Genomic DNA, 25,260 nt, shown 5'->3' with positions numbered 1-25,260 from the left:
CTGTACTGGGATGCTCTCCTGATTACGGCGAGGTCAAGAAACCAAGTGGTGCAAAACGTTGCATTCTCCAAAGTGGTTGGCTCCTGAACTTGCCAGAATCACTGTTGATCCCAACGACGCGGTTGTCGGCGTTGGAAATACTGTTAGATACAGAACTGTTGAGAGTTTTTCTTCCAGTTGAAAAAGCTCTGAGGATCCAGTCGGGTCAGATCTGCAACAGGGTCAATCCATCATTACATTCCATTGATGAAAAAGATGGTTCCGGCCTACAAGGCCATTCAGTGAGCAGGTTAAATGCCAGAGTGTTTTTAGCGGGACCAGTTGGACAAGTGGTCCGGTTCCCACCTGGGATTATCCTGTTTTTTCAAGACCAGAATTTCACTCCTGTGGCAGCGGCGCAGTTCTCATAAGCGCAGGTTCGGGTTCCAGGACTGGATCCTATGGACCACGGATGCATGCCTTCGAGGCGGAGGAGCTGTCACACAGGAGGAAAACTTCCAAGGAAGAGGGTCAAGTTAGGATACTTTCACCACATTAACGGTCTAGAGGTAAGGGCCATTTATAACGGTTTTCTACATACAAAAACCGAAGGAGCAATGGCAGAAGCCAGAAAGATTTTCCGCTGGGCGACGAAATCATATGTGCGCTCTGTCAGCGATGTTCGTTCCAGGAGTGGACAACTGGGAAGCAGGCTTCCTCGGCAGACACATTCTTCATCCAGGAGAGTGGTGTCTTCATCCAGAGGTTTTCACAGAAGTGACAAGTCGTTGAGGGATTCCTAAAATTGACAAGATGACGTCTCGCCTCAATAAGAAGTTTCAGAGATATTGTTACAGGTCAAGGGACCCTCAAGCAATAGCAGTGGACGCCCTGATGACTCAGTGGGTGTTTCATTCGGTCTATGCGTCCCCTCCGCTTCCATTTTTCCCCCAAAAATGCTAAAGATCATAAGAAGATCAAAGGTTCAAGTGATCCTCATTGTTCCAGACTGGCCTAAGAGGACCTGGTATCCGGATCTTCAGGTAGACGCCGGATCCTAACCGAGAGGATGTTTCCAGTGAAGTCATCCCTACTTTCGTCAGACCAGTAGAGGAGTAACGTAAAAACATTATCACCATATTTGGAGAAAGTGTCTTGGTGCGAATCCAAGAAGGCTTCTACGGAAGATTCCAGTGGAATCGTTTTCTCCTTTTTTCACAAGGTGGTGTGGATGCGGGTCTTAAGTTGGGCTCGATTAAGGTTCAGTCTTATCGGTTTTATTCCCAAAACAATTGGCTCCCTTTACAAAAGTTTGAACTTTCGTAAAAGGAGTTTCACATCCAACCTCCCTTTGTGCCCCCCTGGAGCTCCATGGGGTCTTAACATGGTGTTGTAGTTCCGGTAGTCTCATTGTTTTGAACCTTTACGTAAGGTAGAGTTGTAATTCGTCACTTGGAAAGTGGTCAGGCTGTTGGCCTTGGCATTCGCAAGGCGGGTGTCTGAATCAGTGGCTTTGTCCCACATGTGCCCCTATTTAATCTTCCATACGGATAGAGCAGAGTTGAGAACTCATCAGCAATTTTCTGCCAAAAGTGGTTTCATCATTTCACATGAACCAACCTATTGTTGTGCCAGTGGCTACTGAAGTCTTGACGGAATAGAAGTCTCTCGATGTGGTCAGAGCTTTGAAAATTTATGTCGCCAGAACGGCTCAGATTAGGACAACGGAGGCTCTGTTTGTCCTGTAGGATCCCAACAAGATTGGGGCTCCTGCTTCCAAGCAGCCTATTGCACGCTGGATCTGTGATACGATTCAGCAGGCTCCTTCTACGGCTGGATTGGCGTTACCGAAATCGGTGAAGACCCATTCTACCAGAAAGGTGGGTGCATCCTGGGCGGCTGCCCGAGGGGTCTCGGCATTACGACTTTGGTGAGCAGCTACTTGGTCGGGTTCAAACACCTTTGCAAAGTTTTATAAGTTTGATACCCTGGCTGATGAGGACCTCTTGTTGAGCCAATCGGAGAGTCATCCGCACTATACCGTCCGTTCTAGAGCTTTGGTATAAACCCCATAGTGCTTGAAGCGTCCCCAGCATGCTCTAGGACGTATGAGAAAATAGGATTTTAATACCTACCGGTAAATCGTTTTCTCTTAGTCTGTAGAGGATGCTGGGCGCCCGTCCCAGTGCGTACTGTATCTGCAGTTATTGGGTATGGTTAGACACATGGTGTGTTGCGTTTAAGTCAGCCTGTTGCTGACGATATTCATGCTGTGGCATGCGTTATGCTGTTATTGGTTGTGTTTACCCACAGGTTGTGTTATGCTTTATGTCAGCATATTGCTTCATATTCTTCATGCCGTCGGCTGGTGTTCTATTGAATGGAACGTTCTGCGCCATACTGGAGGTGTGAGCTGGTAAGATGCTCACCGTGGTTTAACAATAAATTCTTTCCTCGTAATGGCCGTCTTCCTGGGCACAGTTACTTAAACTGGAGTCTGGAGGAGGGGCATAGTTCACACCCATTCAAAGTCTTAAAGTGCCCATGTCTCCTGCGGATCCCGTCTATACCCCATGGTTCTTGAAGCATCCCCAGCATCCTCTACGGACTAAGAGAAAAGGAATTACTGGTAGGTATTAAAATCCTATTATCTATAATAATAATACAGGGACATGACTGGGGAGGTGAGGAGATCTGGGAGTATTTACAGTTATATTGATGTCTCCCCCATTTAGCAGGACGACACCATAGTGAAGAAGACATCTGGTGAGCATGAGACCCCCAGCAACCATCCTCGTGTTGCAGGTGGACTAAGCAGGACCTAGAGCCCCATCACGGTGCCTCCACCTCACTCACTGACACATAAGAGACACAATGACCAGAAGATACTGGAACTCACCAACAAGATCATTCAGCTGCTGACTGGAGAGGTGACTGCTGGGAATGGGGCATTATACAGTAACACCGGGGAACGTGTCTGGGTGATGACTGGAGAGGTGACTGCTGGGAATGGGACATTATACAGTAACACCAGGGGACGTGTCTGGGTGATGACTGGAGAGGTGACTGTTGGGAATGGGACATTGTACAGTAACACCGGGGGACGTGTCTGGGTTATGACTGGAGAGCTGACTGCTGGGAATGGGGTGTTATACAGTAACGCCGGGGGATGTGTCTGGGTGATGACTGGAGAGGTGACTGCTGGGAATTGGACATTATACAGTAACACCATGGTACGTCTCTGGGTGATGACTGGAGAGGTGACTGCTGGGAATTGGACATTATACAGTAACACCATGGTACGTCTCTGGATGATGACTGGAGAGGTGACTGCTGGGAAATGGGGCATTATACAGTAACACCAGGGGATGTGTCTGGTGATGACTGGAGAGTGACTGCTGGGAATGGGACATTATACAGTAACACTGGGGGATGTGTCTGGGTGATGACTGGAGAGGTGAATGTTGGGAAGGGGACATTATACAGTAACACCAGGGGATGTGTCTGGGTGATGACTGGAGAGGTGACTGCTGGGAATTGGACATTCTACAGTAACACCATGGTACGTCTCTGGGTGATGACTAGAGAGGTGACTGCTGGGAATTGGACATTATACAGTAACACCATGGTACGTCTCTGGATGATGACTGGAGAGGTGACTGCTGGGAAATGGGGCATTATACAGTAACACCAGGGGATGTGTCTGGTGATGACTGGAGAGTGACTGCTGGGAATGGGACATTATACAGTAACACTGGGGGATGTGTCTGGGTGATGACTGGAGAGGTGAATGTTGGGAAGGGGACATTATACAGTAACAACAGGGGATGTGTCTGGGTGATGACTGGAGAGGTGTCTTCTGGGAATGGGGCATTATACAGTAACACCAGGGGATGTGTCTGGGTGATGACTGGAGAGGTAACTGCTGGGAATGAGGCATTATACAGTAACACCAGGGGATGTGTCTGGGTGATGACTGGAGAGGTGACTTCTGGGAATAGGGCATTATACAGTAACACCAGGGGATGTGTCTGGGTGATGACTGGAGAGGTGACTGCTGGGAATGGGGCATTATACAGTAACACCAGGGGATGTGTCTGGGTGATGACTGTATCACTGTGTGTGTCAGGTTCCTATAAGGTGTCAGGACGTCACTGTCTATGTCTCCATGCAGGAGGAGGAGTATGTAGAGGAACACAGGGGTCTGTACAAGGACGTGATGATGGAGAATCACCGGCCCCTCACATCACTGGGTAAGAGGAGACTTCCATGTACTGTACAGGGGAGAGCAGGTATGGGGGCCCCTATATACTCACATCACCTGATAATCACATATATACACTGTACTCAGTCACTGTGTGTCTCCTACAGATGGGCCCAGTAACAGAGATACCCCAGAGAGATGTCCCCGTCCTCTATATTCCCAGGACTGTACAGAGGAGAATCACAGGATCCCACAGGAGGATCAGGTAGGTGGGATTTAGGGTCTCCCCAATATACCAAAGTGACTGTCACTATATGATCTGTAGAGGAGCTGTGTGTCTTATACACTGATATTATACTGTTTCACCTCAGTTTCATTTGACTGTATGCAAATGTTTTTTTTTTTTAGGTAGAACGTCTGATATTAAAACAGAAGATACAGAGGGAGAAGAAGAGACGTATATGACTGATATAATGGCAGAAGATATAGAGGGAGAAGAAGAGACGTATGTGACTGATATAAAGGCAGAAGATATAGAGGGAGAAGAAGAGACGTATGTGACTGATATAAAGGCAGAAGATACAGAGGGAGAAGAAGAGACGTATGTGACTGATATAAAGGCAGAAGATATAGAGGGAGAAGAAGAGACGTATATGACTGATATAATGGCAGAAGATATAGAGGGAGAAGAAGAGACGTATATGACTGATATGAAGGCAGAAGATATAGAGGGAGAAGAAGAGACGTATGTGACTGATTTAAAGGCAGAAGATATAGAGGGAGAAGAAGAGACGTATGTGACTGATATAAAGGCAGAAGATATAGAGGGAGAAGAAGAGACGTATGTGAGGGGTGATCAGCAGTGTAAGGAGGAGGAGATCCCTACAGATATCAGCACAGGTGAGTAATAAACACTAATTACAGAAAAGAGTCACATATTCTCCTAGCTCAGTCCCTACAGCAATCTTTTATACTACACCCTTCTCTGTCAGTACACACTAATGTGGAATATGTATTTCTGCTGCGGGGTACACTGGGCTCCACAGGGAATGACATTGTGGTGTAGAGTAGGCTCTTGATCCGAGGCACCAACAGGCTCAAATGTTTGACCTTCTTCCCAGAATGCATAGCGCCGCCGCCTCCTCTATAACCCCACCTTTGTGCACAGGAGTTCAGTTTTGTAGTTGGTGCCATGCAGTAAGCAGGCATACAACAGGGGGGCTGTAGCCCTAGGAAAAAGCTTTTTAAAGAAATTCACGCCTCACAAGAAGATGCTGGCTAGCTACCCCCTCGCTGCGGAGCTAAGTAAAAATTGGGAATCACACCCGCCAGTGGATTCGTAGGTGGCGCAGCTGGTGGTATCCTCAGCTCTGCCTGTAACTACCATCACATCCCTGAGAGAGCCGACGGATAAGCATGTGGAGGGTTGTTTAAAGGCAGTTTACACCCTAACCGGTGCTGCACATAGGCCCACCATTGCAGCGACATGGGTTGCAGAAGCTGTGGAAGCGTGGGCTCAGGAGCTGGAGGCGGAGTTGCCGTCCAACGCTTCTGATCATGCTAGACAATGCTTGTCGTATATTGTCACATCGTGTCATTACATTAAGGAGGCGGCTTCGGATACAGGTATTCTGGCGGCCAAGGTTTCTACTACGTCCATACTGGCTCGCCGGATTCTATGGTTGCGGTCCTGGTCCGTGGATCTGGATTCTAAGAAAACCCTGGAGGTACTCCCGTTTAAGGGAGACATTGTTTTCGGAGAAGACCTCAACAAGATAGTGGCTGACTTAGCTTCTGCTAAAACAATGTGTCTACCTAGTTCTGCCCCTTCGGTGCTGAAGGCTAAGAGTACTCCCTTTCGCTCCTTTCGTCCTTCAGGGAAAGCAAAGGGTCAGGCGTACTCGAAACAGGTTCGCACTTCAAAACCAAATAAGCCCAAACAGGCCTGGGCTACCCGTCAGCCTGCTTCCAAAACTGACAAGCCTGCCGCATGGGGGATCCCAGGGTGGGGGGCCGACTTCTAGGGTATACCCAGGAATGGTTGAAGACCACTTCCGATGCCTGGGTTTGGGAAGTCGTCACTCAAGGTTACTGCCGTATCCTTGAAACATCGCCCCCCTCATAGATTTTGCCTGACAGACATCCCTTCGGATCAGGTGAAGGCAAAAACTCTTCATTCGGTGGTACAGTCCCTCCTGGACACAGAAGTGGTAGTACAGGTGCCTTTGGCTCATTGAGGCAAGGGGTACTAATTACCGCTGCTCCTAGTCCCAAAACTGAATGGGTCATCCCGGCCCATTCTCAACCTCAAGTCCTTGAACAAATTTGTAAAGGTCTCCAAGTTTTGTATTGAAACTCTTCGCTCTATTGTTCTGGCATTGAAACCTGGGGATTATATGGTCTCCCTGGACATACAGGATGCTTACCTGCATATTTGCATTGCAATGTCGCATCAGCAATACCTGAGGTTTGCGGTTGGCAACCTCCATTACCAATTTTGGGCGTTACCCTTTGGTTTGACCATGGCTCCGTGAGCCTTCACCAAGGTCATGGTGGTCATGACGGCTGTGCTCCGCCGTCGAGGGGTCAGGATCCTACCGTACCTGGATGACTTGTTGATCCTGGAAAATTCCCCAGAAACTCTCCTACGCCATCTGGATCTGACTATCCAGTTTCTGCAAGCCCACGGGTGGCTCATCAACTGGAAGAAATCTTCCCTGGTCCCTGCTTGGAGCATGGTGCACCTGTGGTCATTGTTGGACACCCACAACCAGCAGTTGTTCTTGTCTCAGGAGAAAGTCCTGAAGCTTCAGGACAGGATTCAATGCTTCCTATCTCGTCCGCAAGTGTCGATGGCAATGCAAGTGCTTGTTCTCATTATGTCTGCTTTCAACATGGTGGAGTATGCTCAATTCCATTCCCGCCCTCTGCAGAAGCTGATTCTTGCCAAGTGGGATGGCCTGCCTCACCGGATCAGGTCTCAAATGATCTCCTTGTCTCCGGAGGTCCATCTGTCACTAAGCTGGTGGCTTCAGGACCAACGATTGAGCAGGGGTCGTCCTTTCTGAATCTCCAACTGGGTCCTACTGACGACGGATGCCAGTCTGAGAGGTTGGGGTGCGGTGTTGGAGCAACACTCCCTTCAGGGTCAGTGGACCAAGGAGGAGTCTCTCCTCCCGATAAACATTCTGGAATTGCGGGCGGTGTTCAACTCAGTGAACTTGGCCCCAGCATTTAATACAGAACAGACCTGTTCAAGTACAGTCGGACAACGCCATCACGGTGACGTACATCAATCATCAAGGAGGCACTCGAAGCCGCATGGCATTGAGGGAAGTATCACGGATTCTTCAGTGTGCGGAACGTCATCTGCCAGCCATATCGGCAGTGTTCATTCCGGAGGTCCTAAACTGGGAGGCGGACTTTCTCATTTTTTGGAAGTCAAAGAAAAAAATTATGAATGAATACACCATCGGTCAAATACGCCTGTTATTTGATACATCTCGGTAATTTACTAAAAATTGTAATTCACAAACACTGCCGGCAATAGCCAAACACTGCCCTGAAAAAATACAAATCGTAAAAAAAAGCAGTTTTAAAATAGACCTGCCTTTTTTTACCGTGTTCTGATAGGCATACACGGATTCGTGAGATCCGTGCATGTTTATCAGTGGGGAGGGGTGTGAAAGGGTTAAAAATAAAAAAAATAAAAATGCGTGGGGTCCCCCCTCCTAAGCATAACCAGCCTCGGACTCTTTGAGGCGGTCCTGGTTGTAAAAATCTGGGGAAAAAATTGACAGGGGTTCCCCCATATTTGAACAACCAGCATTGGGCTCTGCACCTGGTCCTGGTGCCAAAAATACGGGGGACACAAAGCGTAGGGGTCCCTCGTATTTTTAACACCAGCACCGGGCTCCACTAGTCAGAGAGATAATGCCACAGCCGGGGGACACTTTTATATAGGTCCCTGTGGCCCTGGCATTAAATCAGTAACTTGTCACCCCTGGCCAGTATTAAATGCGGGAAGACCGTGCGCCATTAAGGGGGCAGGGCCTTCACTATGAGCGGATCCAGCAGCTCACCAGCGCCATTTTCTCTCTGCAGCTTACACAGAAAACGCTGGCAGGGAAGCGCTGTCCCTCCACATCAACTCCAGACTACCTCAGAGGTACCAGGAGGTTATAGAGGGGTGGCAGCAGTTATATCCTTACTAATACCCTATTAAGGGTATTTAGTCTGCGCCTGGGTAAGTTATTTGTTAGCTGAAGGGGCGCTGTGTGGCTGGTGTCCTCATTCCTCTGTGTCTCTCTAAAGGGCTCTGTGTGGAATTGTGCTTACTGCATATTCTCGTGTGTGTGTTTGTGTGTGTGTGTGTGTGTGTGTGTGTGTACCTCGCATCACAATGTCCAAGGAGTGTGTTTCCTGCACAGCAGAATGTTTTTCCTCCCCAGGGGGATCACTACAGTGTACTCAGGACAGTACACATTCTCAGGCTACTGGGTCTGAACCGCCTTGGTTGGACTCCATAAGGGGGATGATTACTAATATTTCTAATAAACTCTCCCATACTGAGAAGGAGACGCAGTATTTGAGAGAGTCTGTGGAGAACCTGATGAATAAAGATTCAGCTCCCCACACCTGCACCTCAAACCTCTCCCATTTATCCACAGAAGCGTACACTGGCCCAGATATTGCAGGCTGACACAGATGACGATGCCTCAGATACAGGGGACGGTGAGGTGGATCTGGAGGGGGGGGTGCAGCTCTTGCTCAAGGGGTGCAGGCTCTGACAGAGGCCATTAGGGATGTATTGAAGATCTCAGAAAAAGTAACAGTAGAAGAGGAAGAATCTTATTTTAATGTAAAACAGAATTCCTCAGTTACTTTCCCTGCGTCAAAAGAGTTACGTTCTCTTTTTGAAGAAACTTGGGTAAATCCAGAGAAAGTTTCAAATCCCTAAAAGATTGCTCGCCTCATTTCTCTGACGTCCTAAGTGGATGCTGGGACTCCGTAAGGACCATGGGGAATAGCGGCTCCGCAGGAGACTGGGCACAAAGTAAAAGCTTTAGGACTAGCTGGTGTGCACTGGCTCCTCCCCCTATGACCCTCCTCCAAGCCTCAGTTAGATTTTTGTGCCCGAACGAGAAGGGTGCAATCTAGGTGGCTCTCCTGAGCTGCTTAGAGTAAAAGTTTAGACTTAAGTTTTTTTATTTTCAGTGAGTCCTGCTGGCAACAGGCTCACTGCATCGAGGGACTAAGGGGAGAAGAAGCGAACTGACCTGCGTGCAGAGTGGATTGGGCTTCTTAGGCTACTGGACATTAGCTCCAGAGGGACGATCACAGGCCCAGCCATGGATGGGTCCCGGAGCCGTGCCGCCGGCCCCCTTACAGAGCCAGAAGACAGAAGAGGTCCGGAAATCGGCGGCAGAAGACAGCTGTCTTCAGTAAAGGTAGCGCACAGCACTGCAGCTGTGCGCCATTGCTCTCAGCACACTTCACACTTCGGTCACTGAGGGTGCAGGGCGCTGGGGGGGGCGCCCTGAGACGCAATATAAACACTATTTTTGGCTAAAAATACATCACATATAGCTCCTGGGCTATATGGATGTATTTAACTCCTGCCAGTTTTTCCTAAAAAAGCAGGAGAAAAGGCCGCCGAGAAGGGGGCGGAGCCTATCTCCTCAGCACACAAGCGCCATTTTCCCTCACAGCTCCGCTGGAAGGACGTCTCCCTGACTCTCCTCTGCAGTCCTGCACTACAGAAACAGGGTAAAAAAGAGAGGGGGGGCACTAATTTGGCATATATAAACTACATAGCAGCTATAAGGGAGAAACACTTATATAATGTTGTCCCTATACATATTATAGCGCTCTGGTGTGTGCTGGCAAACTCTCCCTCTGTCTCCCCAAAGGGCTAGTGGGGTCCTGTCCTCTATCAGAGCATTCCCTGTGTGTGTGCTGTGTGTCGGTACGTGTGTGTCGACATGTATGAGGAGGAAAATGGTGTGGAGGCGGAGCAATTGCCTGTATTAGTGATGTCACCCCCTAGGGAGTCGACACCTGACTGGATGGTCTTATTTAAGGAATTACGTGATAGCGTCAGCACTTTACAAAAGACTGTTGACGACATGAGACAGCCAGCAAATCAATTAGTGCCTGTTCAGGCGTCTCAAACACCGTCAGGGGCTCTAAAGCGCCCTTTACCTCAGTCGGTCGACACAGACACGGACACTGACTCCAGTGTCGACGGTGAAGAAACAAACGTATTTTCCAGTAGGGCCGCACGTTACATGATCACGGCAATGAAGGAGGTTTTGCATATTTCTGATACTACAAGTACCACAAAAAGGGTTATTATGTGGGGTGTGAAAAAACTACCTGTAGTTTTTCCTGAATCAGATGAATTAAATGAGGTGTGTGATGAAGCGTGGGTTTCCCCCGATAAAAAACTGGTAATTTCAAAAAAATTATTGGCATTATACCCTTTCCCGCCAGAGGTTAGGGCGCGCTGGGAAACACCCCCTAGGGTAGATAAAGCGCTCACACGCTTATCAAAACAAGTGGCGTTACCGTCTCCGGATACGGCCGCCCTCAAGGAGCCAGCTGATAGGAAGCTGGAAAATATCCTAAAATGTATATACACACATACTTGTGTTATACTGCGACCAGCAATCGCCTCAGCCTGGATGTGCAGTGCTGGGGTGGCTTGGTCGGATTCCCTGACTGAAAATATTGATACCCTGGACAGGGACAATATATTATTGACTATAGAGCATTTAAAAGATGCATTTCTATATATGTGAGATGCACAGAGGGATATTTGCACCCTGGTATCTAGAGTGAGTGCGATGTCCATTTCTGCCAGAAGAAGTTTATGGACACGACAGTGGTCAGGTGATGCGGATTCCAAACGACATATGGAAGTATTGCCGTATAAAGGGGAGGAGTTATTTGGGGTCGGTCTATCGGACCTGGTGGCCACAGCAACAGCTGGAAAATCCACCTTTTTACCCCAAGTCACCTCTCAGCAGAAAAAGACACCGTCTTTTCAGCCTCAGTCCTTTCGTCCCCATAAGGGCAAGCTTTTTTGTATCTGTGACCAACGCTCTACTTATATGGATAATACTGGGGTGGCAGCAGTACGTGTGGGAGGCTAAACCCAAAAGCCTCCAAAAATTAAAGTTCAAGAAGATTTACACAACTGCGCCTGTATGCAAAGTAAAGTGTCAGAAATAATTTGTTTGAATGAAAAACACGGAATGATGTGTAGTATGACTATACTGGCGTTTATTTGTTTAAATAATATAAGGTCAAAATTTGCTTTTACCAAATGAAATAGAAAGAAGAAAGTGAAAAAAAAAAGTGCTAAAAGCAAATTTTGACCTTATATTATTTAAACAAATAAACGCCAGTATAGTCATACTACACATCATCCGTGTTTTTCATTCAAACAAATTATTTCTGATAATCAAAGTACCCCTCCTACAACAGGGAAAGGGGTATTATTCCACACTGTTTGTGGTACCGAAGCCGGACGGCTCGGTGAGACCTATTCTAAATCTGAAGTCCTTGAACACTTACATACAAAGGTTCAAGTTCAAAATTGAGTCACTCAGAGCAGTGATAGCGAACCTGGAAGAAGGGGACTATATGGTGTCTCTGGACATCAAGGATGCTTACCTCCATGTCCCAATTTGCCCTTCTCACCAAGGGTAACTCAGGTTCGTGGTACAGAACTGTCACTATCAGTTTCAAACGCTGCCGTTTGGATTGTCCACGGCACCCCGGGTCTTTACCAAGGTAATGGCCGAAATGATGATTCTTCTTCGAAGAAAAGGCGTCTTAATTATCCCTTACTTGGACGATCTCCTGATAAGGGCAAGGTCCAGAGAACAGTTAGAGGTCGGAGTAGCACTATCTCAAGTAGTACTACGACAGCATGTGTGGATTCTAAATATTCCAAAATCGCAGCTGAGTCCGACGACACGTCTGCTGTTCCTAGGGATGATTCTGGACACAGTCCAGAAAAAAGTGTTTCTCCCGGAGGAGAAAGCCAGGGAGTTATCCGAGCTAGTCAGGAACCTCCTAAAACCAGGCCAAGTGTCAGTGCATCAATGCACAAGGGTCCTGGGGAAAATGGTGGCTTCTTACGAAGCGATTCCATTCGGCAGATTCCACGCAAGAATTTTTCAGTGGGATCTGCTGGACAAATGGTCCGGATCGCATCTTCAGATGCATCAGCGGATAACCCTGTCTCCGAGGACAAGGGTGTCTCTTCTGTGGTGGTTGCAGAGTGCTCATCTTCTAGAGGGCCGCAGATTCGGCATTCAGGACTGGGTCCTGGTGACCACGGATGCCAGCCTTCGAGGCTGGGGAGCAGTCACACAGGGAAGAAATTTCCAGGGAGTGTGGTCAAGCCTGGAGACTTCACTTCACATAAGTATACTGGAGCTAAGGGCAATTTACAATGCTCTAAGCCTAGCAAGACCTCTGCTTCAAGGTCAGCCGGTGTTGATCCAGTCGGACAACATCACGGCAGTCGCCCACATAAACAGACAGGGCGGCACAAGAAGCAGGAGGGCAATGGCGGAAGCTGCAAGGATTCTTCGCTGGGCGGAAAATCATGTGATAGCACTGTCAGCAGTGTTCATTCCGGGAGTGGACAACTGGGAAGCAGACTTCCTCAGCAGGCACGACCTCCACCCGGGAGAGTGCGGACTTCATCCGGAAGTCTTCCACATGATTGTGAACCGTTGGGAAAAACCAAAGGTGGACATGATGGTGTCCCGCCTCAACAAAAAACTAGACAGGTATTGCGCCAGGTCAAGGGACCCTCAGGCAATAGCTGTGTACGCTCTGGTAACACCTTGGGTGTTCCAGTCAGTGTATGTGTTCCCTCCTCTGCCTCTCATACCCAAGGTACTGAGAATTATAAGACGGAGAGGAGTAAGAACTATACTCGTGGCTCCGGATTGGCCAAGAAGGACTTGGTACCCGGAACTTTAAGAGATGCTCACAGAGGACCCGTGGCCTCTGCCGCTAAGAAGGGACCTGCTTCAGCAAGGACCCTGTCTGTTCCAAGACTTACCGCGGCTGCGTTTGACGGCATGGCGGTTGAACGCTGGATCCTGAAGGAAAAAGGCATTCCGGAGGAAGTCATCCCTACCCTGATCAAAGCCATGAAGGAGGTGACCGCACAACATTATCACCGTATTTGGCGAAAATATGTTGCGTGGTGTGAGGCCAGGAGGGCCCCGACGGAGGAATTTCAACTGGGTCGATTCCTGCATTTCCTGCAAACAGGAGTGTCTATGGGCCTCAAATTGGGGTCCATTAAGGTTCAAATTTCGTCCCTGTCGATTTTCTTCCAGAAAGAATTGGCTTCAGTTCCTGAAGTCCAGACGTTTGTCAAGGGAGTACTGCATATACAGCCCCCTTTTGTGCCTCCAGTGGCACCGTGGGATCTCAATGTAGTTCTGGGATTCCTCAAATCACATTGGTTTGAACCGCTCAAATCTGTGGATTTGAAATATCTCACATGGAAAGTGACCATGCTGCTGGCCCTGGCCTCGGCCAGGCGAGTGTCAGAATTGGCGGCTTTATCTTACAAAAGCCCATATCTGATTTTCCATTCGGACAGGGCAGAACTGCGGACCCGTCCCCAGTTTCTCCCTAAGGTGGTGTCAGCGTTTCACCTGAACCAACCTATTGTGGTGCCTGCGGCTACTAGGGACTTGGAGGACTCCAAGTTGCTAGACGTTGTCAGAGCCCTAAAAATATATATTTCAAGGACGGCTGGAGTCAGAAAGTCTGACTCGCTGTTTATACTGTATGCACCCAACAAGCTGGGTGCTCCTGCTTCTAAGCAGACAATTGCTCGTTGGATTTGTAGTACAATTCAGCTTGCACATTCTGTGGCAGGCCTGCCACAGCCAAAATCTGTAAATACCCACTCCTCAAGGAAGGTGGGCTCATCTTGGGCGGCTGCCCGAGGGGTCTCGGCTTTACAACTTTGCCGAGCAGCTACTTGGTCAGGGGCAAACACGTTTGCAAAATTCTACAAATTTGATACCCTGGCTGAGGAGGACCTGGAGTTCTCTCATTCGGTGCTGCAGAGTCATCCACACTCTCCCGCCCGTTTGGGAGCTTTGGTATAATCCCCATGGTCCTGACGGAGTCCCCAGCATCCACTAGGACGTCAGAGAAAATAAGAATTTACTTACCGATAATTCTATTTCTTGTAGTCCGTAGTGGATGCTGGGCGCCCATCCCAAGTGCGGATTGTCTGCAATACTTGTACATAGTTATTGTTACAAAAATCGGGTTATTATTGTTGTGAGCCATCTTTTCAGAGGCTCCGCTGTTATCATGCTGTTAACTGGGTTCAGATCACAGGTTGTACGGTGTGATTGGTGTGGCTGGTATGAGTCTTACCCGGGATTCAAAATCCTTCCTTATTGTGTACGCTCGTCCGGGCACAGTATCCTAACTGAGGCTTGGAGGAGGGTCATAGGGGGAGGAGCCAGTGCACACCACCTGATCCTAAAGCTTTTACTTTTGTGCCCTGTCTCCTGCGGAGCCGCTATTCCCCATGGTCCTGACGGAGTCCCCAGCATCCACTACGGACTACGAGAAATAGAATTATCGGTAAGTAAATTCTTATTATAAGGTAATAGTTACATAGTTACATAATTAGTTAGGTTGAAAAGAGGCAAAATGCCCATCGGGTTCAACCTGTATTCTGTAATCAGCTGATCATATTATAATGTACCTGCTGATGTAATGGCGTAGTACCAATTGACAACTATGACTCTTACCACTCCCAGATTAATGTCACTGTGGTAAATGCTATAACCCTGGATACCCTTTCTAGTTAGAAATTTGTCTAATCAGTTTTAAATACATTTACAGAGTCTGCCATTACTATCTGCTTCAGCAGGGAGTTCCAAATTTTTAATGCTCTTACCGTGAATAACCCTTTCCTACGTTGTATATGGAATTTCCTCAGCCTCAGCGAGAGCCCACATGTCCTATACAGGGTTATTTTAATAAACAAATCCGCTGCTAGCTCCTTCTAATGACCCTTTACATATTTGAAGATATTAATAATGTCACCTCTTAGTGGCCGCTTTTCTAGTGTATACATATGTATTTAGCAAGCCTTTCCTCGTACTCCAGTGTCTCTAACCCTTTAATCAGTTTAGTAGCCCGCCTTTGAACTCTTTCTAGTTCTCCTATATCTGTTTTATAATATGGTGCCCAGAACTGAACACAATATTCCAGGTGCGGACGTACCAATGATTTGTACAGTGGCAGGATTACATCCTCGTCCCTTGTCTCAATGCCCCGTTTTATGCATGTGAGCACTTTACTTGCCTTTTTTGCAGCATTTTGACATTGTGTACTGTAAGCCTATTATCCATGAGCACCCCCAAATCTTTTTCCACCACAGTTACCCCTATAATTTCCCCATTTAGAGTGTACGATGCTTGTGTGTTTTTTTTCCAAAATGCATAATTTAGCATTTTTCTATATTGAACCTCATTCCCCATTTAGACGCCCAGGCTTCAAGTTTAAATAAGTCATTTTGTAGAGACTCCACATCGCTATCTGAATTACCTTACGCAGCTTAGTATCATCCACAAAGATTGACACTGTGCTTTCCAGGACTATTCCTAGATTGTTGATAAATATATTGAACAGTTGCGCGCCAAGTACGGACCCTTGTGGTATTCCACTAACTACTGGTGCCCAGCTGGAGAACATCCCATTGACCACTACTCGTTGTACTCTGTTATCCAGCCAATTACCTAACCATGTACAAATAGTATATCCTAGACCAAGTTCCCTTAATTGGATCAGTCTCCTGTGAGGCACTGTATCGAAGGCGCGAGTAACCTCACTGCTGACCGCAAAGTTCCCACCATTGAGGATAATGGAGCGGGTCTCAGAATTCGGGGAAAGGGGTCCCATGTGTAAACATGGGCCCCCTTTCAGTGCGTGGTCCGGGTAAATGTGGTTTGTTTTTTTGCCAAGTATGTGGATTACAAAAAAGAAGAGGACAGATGCTACACTGGATTTTGGTGAGTATAATTTTATTTTCAGGTACACCATGGATTCTACTTGGAGAAGTGGACCGAGCCTCGTGTGAACATAGGTAAGTATGTGTGTGTCAGCATGTATGTAATAAAGTTTTACTTTCACGGTGTGAGTGTACTGTTTTATTTGGGTATTTTTTTTTGTAGTAGAACTACAGGTACCAGCGGGCCCATTTCCCCCCTGCATGCTGGTACTTGTGGTTCTCCAAGTACCAGCTTGCGGGGGAGGCTTGCTGGGACATGTAGTTCTGCTGCAAAAAACAATACTCTTTCTTTGTGTCAGTTGGCTATCAGCCTCCCATCCACAGCCCATGGATGGGGGGAACAGCCTCGGGCTTCACCCCTGGCCCTTGGGTGGCTGGAGGGGGGGAACCTTTGATTTAAGGGGTCCCCACTCCTCCAGGGTACCCCAGCCAGGGGTGACTAGATGGGGATTTAATGCCACGGCCGAAGGGACCTATATAAAAGTGTCCCCCGACTGTGGCATTATCTCTCCAGCTAGTGGAGCCCGGTGCTGGTGTTAAAAATACGGGGGACCCCTACATCTTTTGTCCCCTGTATTTTTTGCACCAGGACCGGACGCAAAGCCCGGTGCTGGTTCTAAAAATACGGGGGATCCCCTGTCAATTCCCCCCCCCGTATTTTTACAACCAGGACCGACTCAAAGAGCCCGAGGCTGGTTATGCTTAGGAGGGGGGACCCCACACATTTTTTTTTCTTGATTTTAACCCATTCCCACTGAAAAGCATGCTCTCTCTATTTTAGTCAGTTAAAAAAAATATTCTTTTAAAAAATATATAAATAATACTTGTGGCTCCTAATAGACAAACCAGGTACATAATCCATTCTAATATAAATAGATATGCTATTAGCAATAAAAAAAAACACAAAAAAAACATGTTTTTACATTTTTTATTAGATTCCACCAGCAAAGTAAGGCGGAATGAAATTGACAAAATTACTGTCGAAAAGGACTGTTGTCGAATCGACTTTCTTCAATTGAATATACTTTTGTCGAAAAGCCGCATTTTTACCACTGCGGACATGTCGAATTTAACAACTGTCAAATTTCCAAAAGTCGAATCTGAAACGTCCGTTTCTTTGTCAAAAAGTACTGTATTGCATTGTCGAATTTAAAATACCACGTTTTTCGACATTTGTGGCAATTTGACCACAATTACATATACCCCATCATTACAGTACTGCCAGCAGGAGAACTGTAACAAATGTGTTACACCGCAGCCTGCTCTCCCTGTGTGAAGGGAAGGATTTAAGCCGTATCAGCTACAATCAATGTCAGAGTATGTAGCAATTGGATAAGCACCAATGTATAAATAAATCGGCTATAGTGAGGTTCTTTTCAATCCACCTTTCAATAACAGGCTTTTACATGATATGTGCTTCTACTACTTCATTTATATATATATTTTTTTAAATCTGTTTATTAGGATTTTCACATAATATAAATGAAACAACGAAGTAGCAGACAATGGAGATTATGAAGTTAAGGCTAAAGTTGACAAATACATTATAGTCTGTTAAGAGGGGGACAGTTCAGATCCGTAGAATCTAGACTTGTGGACTCCAAACCATAAATCCGTATTTTGTCACAAGATTATTGAACTAACATTAACCAAGGGATATAGTGTTTATGCGAATCTGTCTTGTACATCAAAACTGTGGGGTCAAAACCGTAGGGGTCTCCATCAACGCTTTATCATCAGAATCATAAAGAAAGGTGTATACACCTCTATAACCAGATTACCTTTTCCTAAATAACAATAAACATAATAATGAGGTTCCATTCTTTTGGAATTCGGTATCCTGACATATATATAACACTAAACAGAGGAAAGAGAAAAGAAAGAGAAGTAAAAAGTGAGTGCTCAAAAGAGGAGGGAAGGGGAAGGGGAGGGTAACACATAAGGGAGAATGATTGGGGAATATAAGGATGTCCTATCTAGAAATATATAGTGAGAAGAATCGCAATTGATGCAGTAGCACAATTATAGGAAACATGGTGTTCTTGTCCCAAAGGTACTAGTAGATATTAGTGTGGAGGGTCACGGCAAGGTGTCTTCCAATAATTTCCTATGCAAGAACCATTCTGTGTGTTCAAAAACCTTAAATATTTGAGTCTGTGTGGTCTGATCCCGTGAATCAATATATACACCCCATTTTTTATAAAAGGTTTTAATTCCTGATTCAATATTAATTTGGGCCGATTTTCTGTCATAGTATAAGATTTGCAAAAGTTTACTGTGCACCTCCGTCAGAGTCGGGGATGTGGACAAGAGCCAGTGAGACAGGATAATTTTTTTTATACCGTTACTAGGATGGTTAGAAATGGTTGTATTTTCTGTCTCCCTGGTCCTAAGTCCCATTCTGAGAAATTTGCACACAGGCAAGATAGCGGCGTCGCTTCCACATGGATGTGTAATAGCTGGTTAATAAAGGCCATTACTTTATGCCAGAAGCGGCGGATCAGACCACACTCCCAAAACATGTGATAAAACGAGGCTACACTGACATGACATTTGGGACATTCCCCAGATTCCGTGGGATTAAATCGGGCATGTTGTGTGGGGGAAATATATGCCCTCTGTAGGGTGCGAAGATGTACCTCCTGTAAGTACGGGGAGGCTAAGGCTTTCAGAGAGGAGATATAGTGCTCACTGAGTTGCTGATGGGAAGTTAGACTGGGTATATCTTTTCGCCATTGGTCTAATAATCTATTCCATCTGTGTTCTGTTGATCTAGAAGTCAGGATGTTATATATCTGTCTGATGCGTGTGGGTCCAACTCTGTGTGCAGCAAGTGAAAGTGACAGTGGGGTGGAAAGAGAAGAGTTGTCTTGGGGGTGGTTATGTTTGGGATTTGTGGGGTTTAAATAGTGTCTGACTTGTAGGTACATGTAAAAGTGGGGGTGAGGTAGGTTGAACTTCTCTTGGAGGAAGGAAAAAGACCGCATTGAGCCTCCCGGATCAAAGACCCTGGAGGAGTTAGAGGGACCCTTCTCTTTCCAGAGTCGGTAATTAGGATTAATAAGAGATGGGGGAAATGCAGGGTTGCCCCATAGTGGGATGCATGGTGAGATTTCTGGATTACTCCTGAATTTTTTGTGTAGGGAGCGCCAGTTATAATAGATATCATGGAAAAGGGGATTATTGCGAATCGATGAGGGGATCAAAGAAGGTTTACAAAGTAAGGTAAGGTAGACACACCAGGTGGGGTAAAACAAATGATTGAGGATCTAGGTAGACTAGAGGAATGGTCAAGAGTCTGGCAGTTACAGTTTAATGCCAAAAAATGCAAAATCATGCACTTGGGTCTCAAAAATCCTAAAGCTAAATACAGTATTAATGGCACTATACTGGAAACTACTGAGGAGGAAAGGGATCTAGGAGTCACTATTTCAGATGACTTAAAAGCAGGTAAGCAATGTAACAAGGCAATGAGGAAGGCTAGTCAGATGCTTGGCTGCATTGGGAGAGGAATCAGCAGCAGAAAGAAAGAAGTAATAATGCCACTGTATAGGTCATTGGTACGGCCTCATCTAGAATACTGTATTCAGTTCTGGAGGCCATATCTTCAAAAGGATATTAATACATTAGAAACTGTACAAAGGAGGGCAACTAATATGGTGCATGGCCTACATCACAAAACATACCCAGAAAGACTAAGAAATCTCAATATGTATAGTTTGGAGCAGAGAAGGGAAAGGGGGGACATGATAGAAATTTTCAAATATATGAAGGGTATTAACAAAGTCCAGGAGGGAAAATTCACCAAATGAAGAGAAGCAATAGGACACGAGGACATGCACTGAGACTGGAGGGGGGGAAGTTCAGGGGAAATTTGCGGAAAAATTATTTCACAGAAAGGGTAGTGGACAAGTGGAATAGCCTCCCATCAGAGGTGGTAGAGGCTAAGACAGTAGAGCAATTTAAACATGCATGGGATAGACATAAGGATATCCTTACAAAGAAATAAGGATCAAATAAGGTTAGTGATAAAAAAATAATATAAAAAAACAAAAAATAAGGGGCAGACTAGATGGGCCAAGTGGTTCTTATCTGCCGACAAATTCTATGTTTCTATGTTTCAAAGTAGCAGAGCTCCCGGGGAATAAGGAGCGAACAAGGCCTCATCCAGTGCAGAGTCAGTGAAGAGTTCCCTATCAAACAGCCAGTCAGCAGCGCAACGAAACAGCGAAGCCATTGAATAAGACGCGTAATCAGGGACCCCGAACCCACCCTCCAACTTAGGAGCCATCAGCTTGTCTAAAGCTATGAATGATTTTTTTCCTTTCCACAAGAATTTTGACATCATTTTCCGTAGGTATTGGATGTCTGGATTATTAAGTCGGATTGGGAGCATTTGCATAAGGTAAAACAGTTTGGGGAAGATTATGTTTTGTAACACTGCTATCCTCCCCAACAGTGACAAGGGAAGTCATTTCCAACTATCCAAAAGTGTTGTTACTCGTGCCAGGCCAGGGGAGTAATTCTCCTCGTACAATCTAGACAGATTCGCCGGGATTTGGATCCCTAGGTATGTGATTTTTGTGGGGGCAATTTTGAAAGAAAGTGATGAAAGGAGATCTGATAGGACATTTGTAGTGGGGCCTAAGAGTAACATGTCTGATTCAGCTACATTAATCCTATATCCTGCCCAATTTCCAAATGTCTGAATCAGGTCCAGGATCTCTGGGATGGAGGTCACTGGGTCTGAGACAAACAAGAGCATGTCATCGGCAAAAAGGGCCAGGCGGAGATCCACGTCCCCTATTTTGATTCCTTTAAATCTTGGGGAATGTCGTAAGGCTATCGCCAGAGGCTCCAGCGCTATGGCGATGAGTAAGGGTGACAGGGGGCATCCCTGTCTGGTTCCTCTATGTATCTCAAAAGCTGGGGATAGAACTCCATTACACCAGACCTGCGTCCGAGGAGTAGTGTAAAGGAGTTTCAGGAGATTTACAAAAGGGGCAGGAAAGCCAAAAAGTGAAAGAGAAGAGAAAAGATGATCCCAGTCACCCAGATCGAACGCTTTTTCTGCGTCAAGAGATAGGATAACTGGGTGAGTGGCGAGAGAAAAAGAGGAGGAGGAAGCATAGATAGCTGACAGGACCCGTCGTACGTTGACCTCAGAGTGTCTTCGCCAGATAAATCCTGTTTGGTCCTTATGTATAATATGAGGGAGTAAATGTTAAAGGTTAAAATCACCACCTAGGATCAAAGGTTCTGTTAAAAAGGGGGTCAATTTAGCTAGTAGAGACTGAAAAAACATCTTGTTATAAACATTAGGAGCGTAAACGTTGCATATGGTGTACATTTTACCATTAATCTTTGCAGATAATATAACATAACGACCATCTGGGTCAGGTAAAGTGGAAACCACCTCCGTGAGAATATGACTTTTTACCAATAAGACAACACCCCTAGCTTTAGAATTATATGAGCTAAAACCCAGTACCTGCCAGTTTAAGGTGTTCAATTTCACCGTCTCCTCCTGTGTGAGGTGCGTTTCCTGCAGGAAAGCCAGATCTATCCGTTGTTTGTTGAGATAAAGGATTATTTTCCGTCTCTTCGCTGGGGAGTTAAATCCCCCTACATTCCAAGTTCCCACTACTAAGTCAGGCATGTTGTCGTGTCACAGATTAAACATATGCACCAACCACTATCAGCTTTATCCAGATAATCACAGTCACATCCTGGGAGGGGGGTAGGTGAGAGGGGGGAGGATAGAGACAATATAAGGGGGGAGAAGCATTAGAAAAGAAAAAAGTAAACAACAGGTCGTACAATATGATAAACATTACCGTACTAATAACTATTTTAGCATTGACCAGCGACCTCCGGCTAACGGTCATATACAAGGACCAATAACAGTGGCCACGTATATAAGCATTAGAGGACATGAAAGCAATAGTGAGGTAGGATTTCCCCCCCCCCCCCCACCGTCCTCTCATAAGTATCTATGCCCGCCCGAGAAGAAAAGTGAAGAGTCCCCATATATAAACTAATCTGTGAGGAGCAATATGTCACGAGTGGCAATCAGGGAGTGGGGATTACCAAAACATAACTTCAGCTATTGCTGCAGACTAGAAATATGTCCAGCTAAATTGTACATCACTCTGTATGAGATAATCTCATATCTAAGTGAGCTGAGTTATCTATATTCCTAGATGCAATCGTGTGAAGAAAATACAGAGAAATGGGTGCATATAACAGAATATGTATAATCAGAGTTCAGCAGTGGCAGTCACTGAACGGTCTGCAGACAGGGTCAAGAGAGCACTTCCCATGAGGGGGGTGCTTGAGAGTATCCGAGTGAGATCATGAGATTACAATGCCGGTGAAGGGCGATCTGTGATATCCACGCTATCCTCTTTTGCAACATTGCGTAGATATGCTGCTGCATCAGCGGGTGACAAAAAGTCCTTGTGGGAGGTACCCTCATAAATGCGCAAGCGTGCGGGGTAGAGCAGACCAAACTTGCGTCCCTCAGACACGAGTTGCGTGCAAATTGGTGAAAAAGCCTTGCGGGCCCGGGTCAGTTCCACTGAGTAATCCTGAAATATGTAAAGCTTGTTACCCTCCCATTGTAAATCTTTCACTTTACGGGAAGCAGACCAAAATATCATTTTATGAAGGTAGTTCAGACATCGGAACAAAGTCACACGAAGGGTGGTGCGGTCTGTTGGGGGTGGGAACTGGTCCTACTCGGTGGACTCTCTCGATCACGAGATCACTACAGTCCCGATCAATTCCCAATAGAGAGGGAAGAGTAGTGCGTACAAAATGTGCCAGTGTCGTGCCTTTAATAGATTCTGGCAGTCCCACTAATCTTATATTGTTTCTTCTCGAACGATTTTCAATATCGTCTAATTTATTCCATATTTGGTAATTTTCTGTAGTGAGATTTTTTACTGAATGGTGAAGCCCTTCTATGTCATGGGTAGCTGCTTGAAGTTGTGTTTCAGTGCGGGTAACCCTCTGTGTCAGGTGCTGCAATTGTTTGGATATGTCACTTACTGCTTGGGACAGGAGAGGTGCCATTGTAGCAGTGATTGCAGCCACTACGTCTCCGTATGTGACAGGGGCTGTGGGGTCACGGCATACCTGGGAGCCTGTGTTGTCTGCGCCCTCTGCTGCAGCTTTTTTGGAAGCTGGGGAAATCACCTCAGGTCCGGCGTCCGGCGCCATGACACTTGTCGCGCAGCGCTTCTCCTGCCTGTTCGGCGCGGCTGCAGGATCCTGTGGGGCTGCTGTCACGGCTGTCACAAAGCGGTCCATTGTGATTGCGAATGCCGGCGGGGGTGTCACGGGCGGTGTAGAGGCTATAATAGCCTTGAAAAGGTGTTTAAAAGCGGGCGGCGGGGACGGAGCTCCTGCAGTGAGCTTCCTACTCCATGCGTCCCGGAACCGGAAGTCCACTTCATTTATATTTACACTATCTCACGATTTGAGTCATCCACAAATGAAATGATATGTTAAGAATGACTTATGAGCTGTTTATTTAAACAGTTCAGACAACCAATTAGGTTGAGAACCCCATAATGAGAAATGGTAATATACCCCAATATTAGGAGACTATAGATAACTCCTTGGCTGGATTAATCACTCAATACTGTTAAACACCATACATGAATGTGACTGTCACCCCTTGGTATATATAAAACACTGACCACAGGTATACCACAAGGGACTAATGATATATTATAATCCAATCCTAAGGGAAGAGATATAACAGTAAATGTAATATTGTGACACATCCTACAATATTCTATTGAACATAGAACTGCATAGGTGGTACTACTTGTGTCAATTCATATATTAAGTGTGGGATTGTGGGATCATTACTCAAGGGGTTTGGACTTACAGTACATTAATACGACTAGAGATTATATAACAATGATTACAGACATACTGTAAGGGATTTAGGACATATTGTGGGATCCAAATAACTTGCTCAATATTGTGATCTATCCCACAGTAATGTGTTGGACCTAGAATTGTATAGGTGGTATTATCTGAGATAGTTGATATACTACGATTGGGGATGATTAACATTAAAAGTTATATTTTATACAAATTAATAATTTTCTCTCTCTCTTAGTGCGCCAACAAAGAGACAATCTTCTCTTTCTTACCTTTCCCTACACCATGGTCCATAATGGCTTAAGGAAAATAACAAACATATAGTATGTTCCCCACACTGACCATGGCATATGAAGATATAATAACACTAGGAATATGTACAAAATGATGTTTTCATAAGATACTGATGAATATATACTTGAGCAGAAGAAGAAATATATCACTTATCAATTGAGACACGCTTACCAAAAGTATCTATTTATATCTCGTGGTTATAGAGCTAAAATACTATGATTTACAATTAATTTACTATAAAAAATTCCCTTACTGATATGCCTTTTGGCTTACTATATAGACTTGTGATAGACCTAGGAAGTTTTACTTTTATGGACTAGCTAAAAATATAAAGGCTACAAGCACCTCTATAGGACTCATTGATGAAGAACTGAGAGACATTAGAGAAGGTGTGATTCAAAATCGAGTAGCCATCGATTAGTTACTGCTCAGAGAAGGTAGCGGATAGGAACAATTTAAGGAATGTGTTTTAATATCTCAGATAATTACAATCCCATTGAACAGAAGCTTAAATTACTACAAGATTTACAGGAACACATGAACCAATCGGTTGATTGGGATCTTTTTGGATGGATGGGAGCTAGTATTTCTAAGTGGCTATATCAAGTGTTACATTATGTCATGAAGATAATTCTTATAATTCTCATAATCTATGTAAGCATCAAATGTCTGCCGGCCCTTGGTCATCAGTGTGGCAAAATACTAACACCCCAAAGAAAGCCAAAATCTAATCTTATGGTGATGACCCCGGTTACTTACACTGCGGTAGCCCACACATGATCACACTAACAGAAATATACAC

The 25,260-nt window shown here is 45.7% G+C and overlaps 1 long non-coding RNA gene across 1 annotated transcript; it reads left to right on the top strand.

Moving 5' to 3' along the window:
- Nucleotides 1-2,718: 2,718 nt before the first annotated feature.
- Nucleotides 2,719-4,446, top strand: LOC135035407 (uncharacterized). Its single transcript, XR_010230447.1, has 3 exons — nucleotides 2,719-2,909; nucleotides 4,154-4,232; nucleotides 4,351-4,446. It is a non-coding gene; the product is annotated as an uncharacterized LOC135035407 (long non-coding RNA).
- Nucleotides 4,447-25,260: the final 20,814 nt, after the last annotated feature.

Source organism: Pseudophryne corroboree, unplaced genomic scaffold (assembly GCF_028390025.1).
Source record: "Pseudophryne corroboree isolate aPseCor3 unplaced genomic scaffold, aPseCor3.hap2 scaffold_603, whole genome shotgun sequence".
Lineage (NCBI taxonomy): Eukaryota > Metazoa > Chordata > Amphibia > Anura > Myobatrachidae > Pseudophryne > Pseudophryne corroboree.
This window is presented reverse-complemented; position numbering and strand designations above follow the sequence as displayed.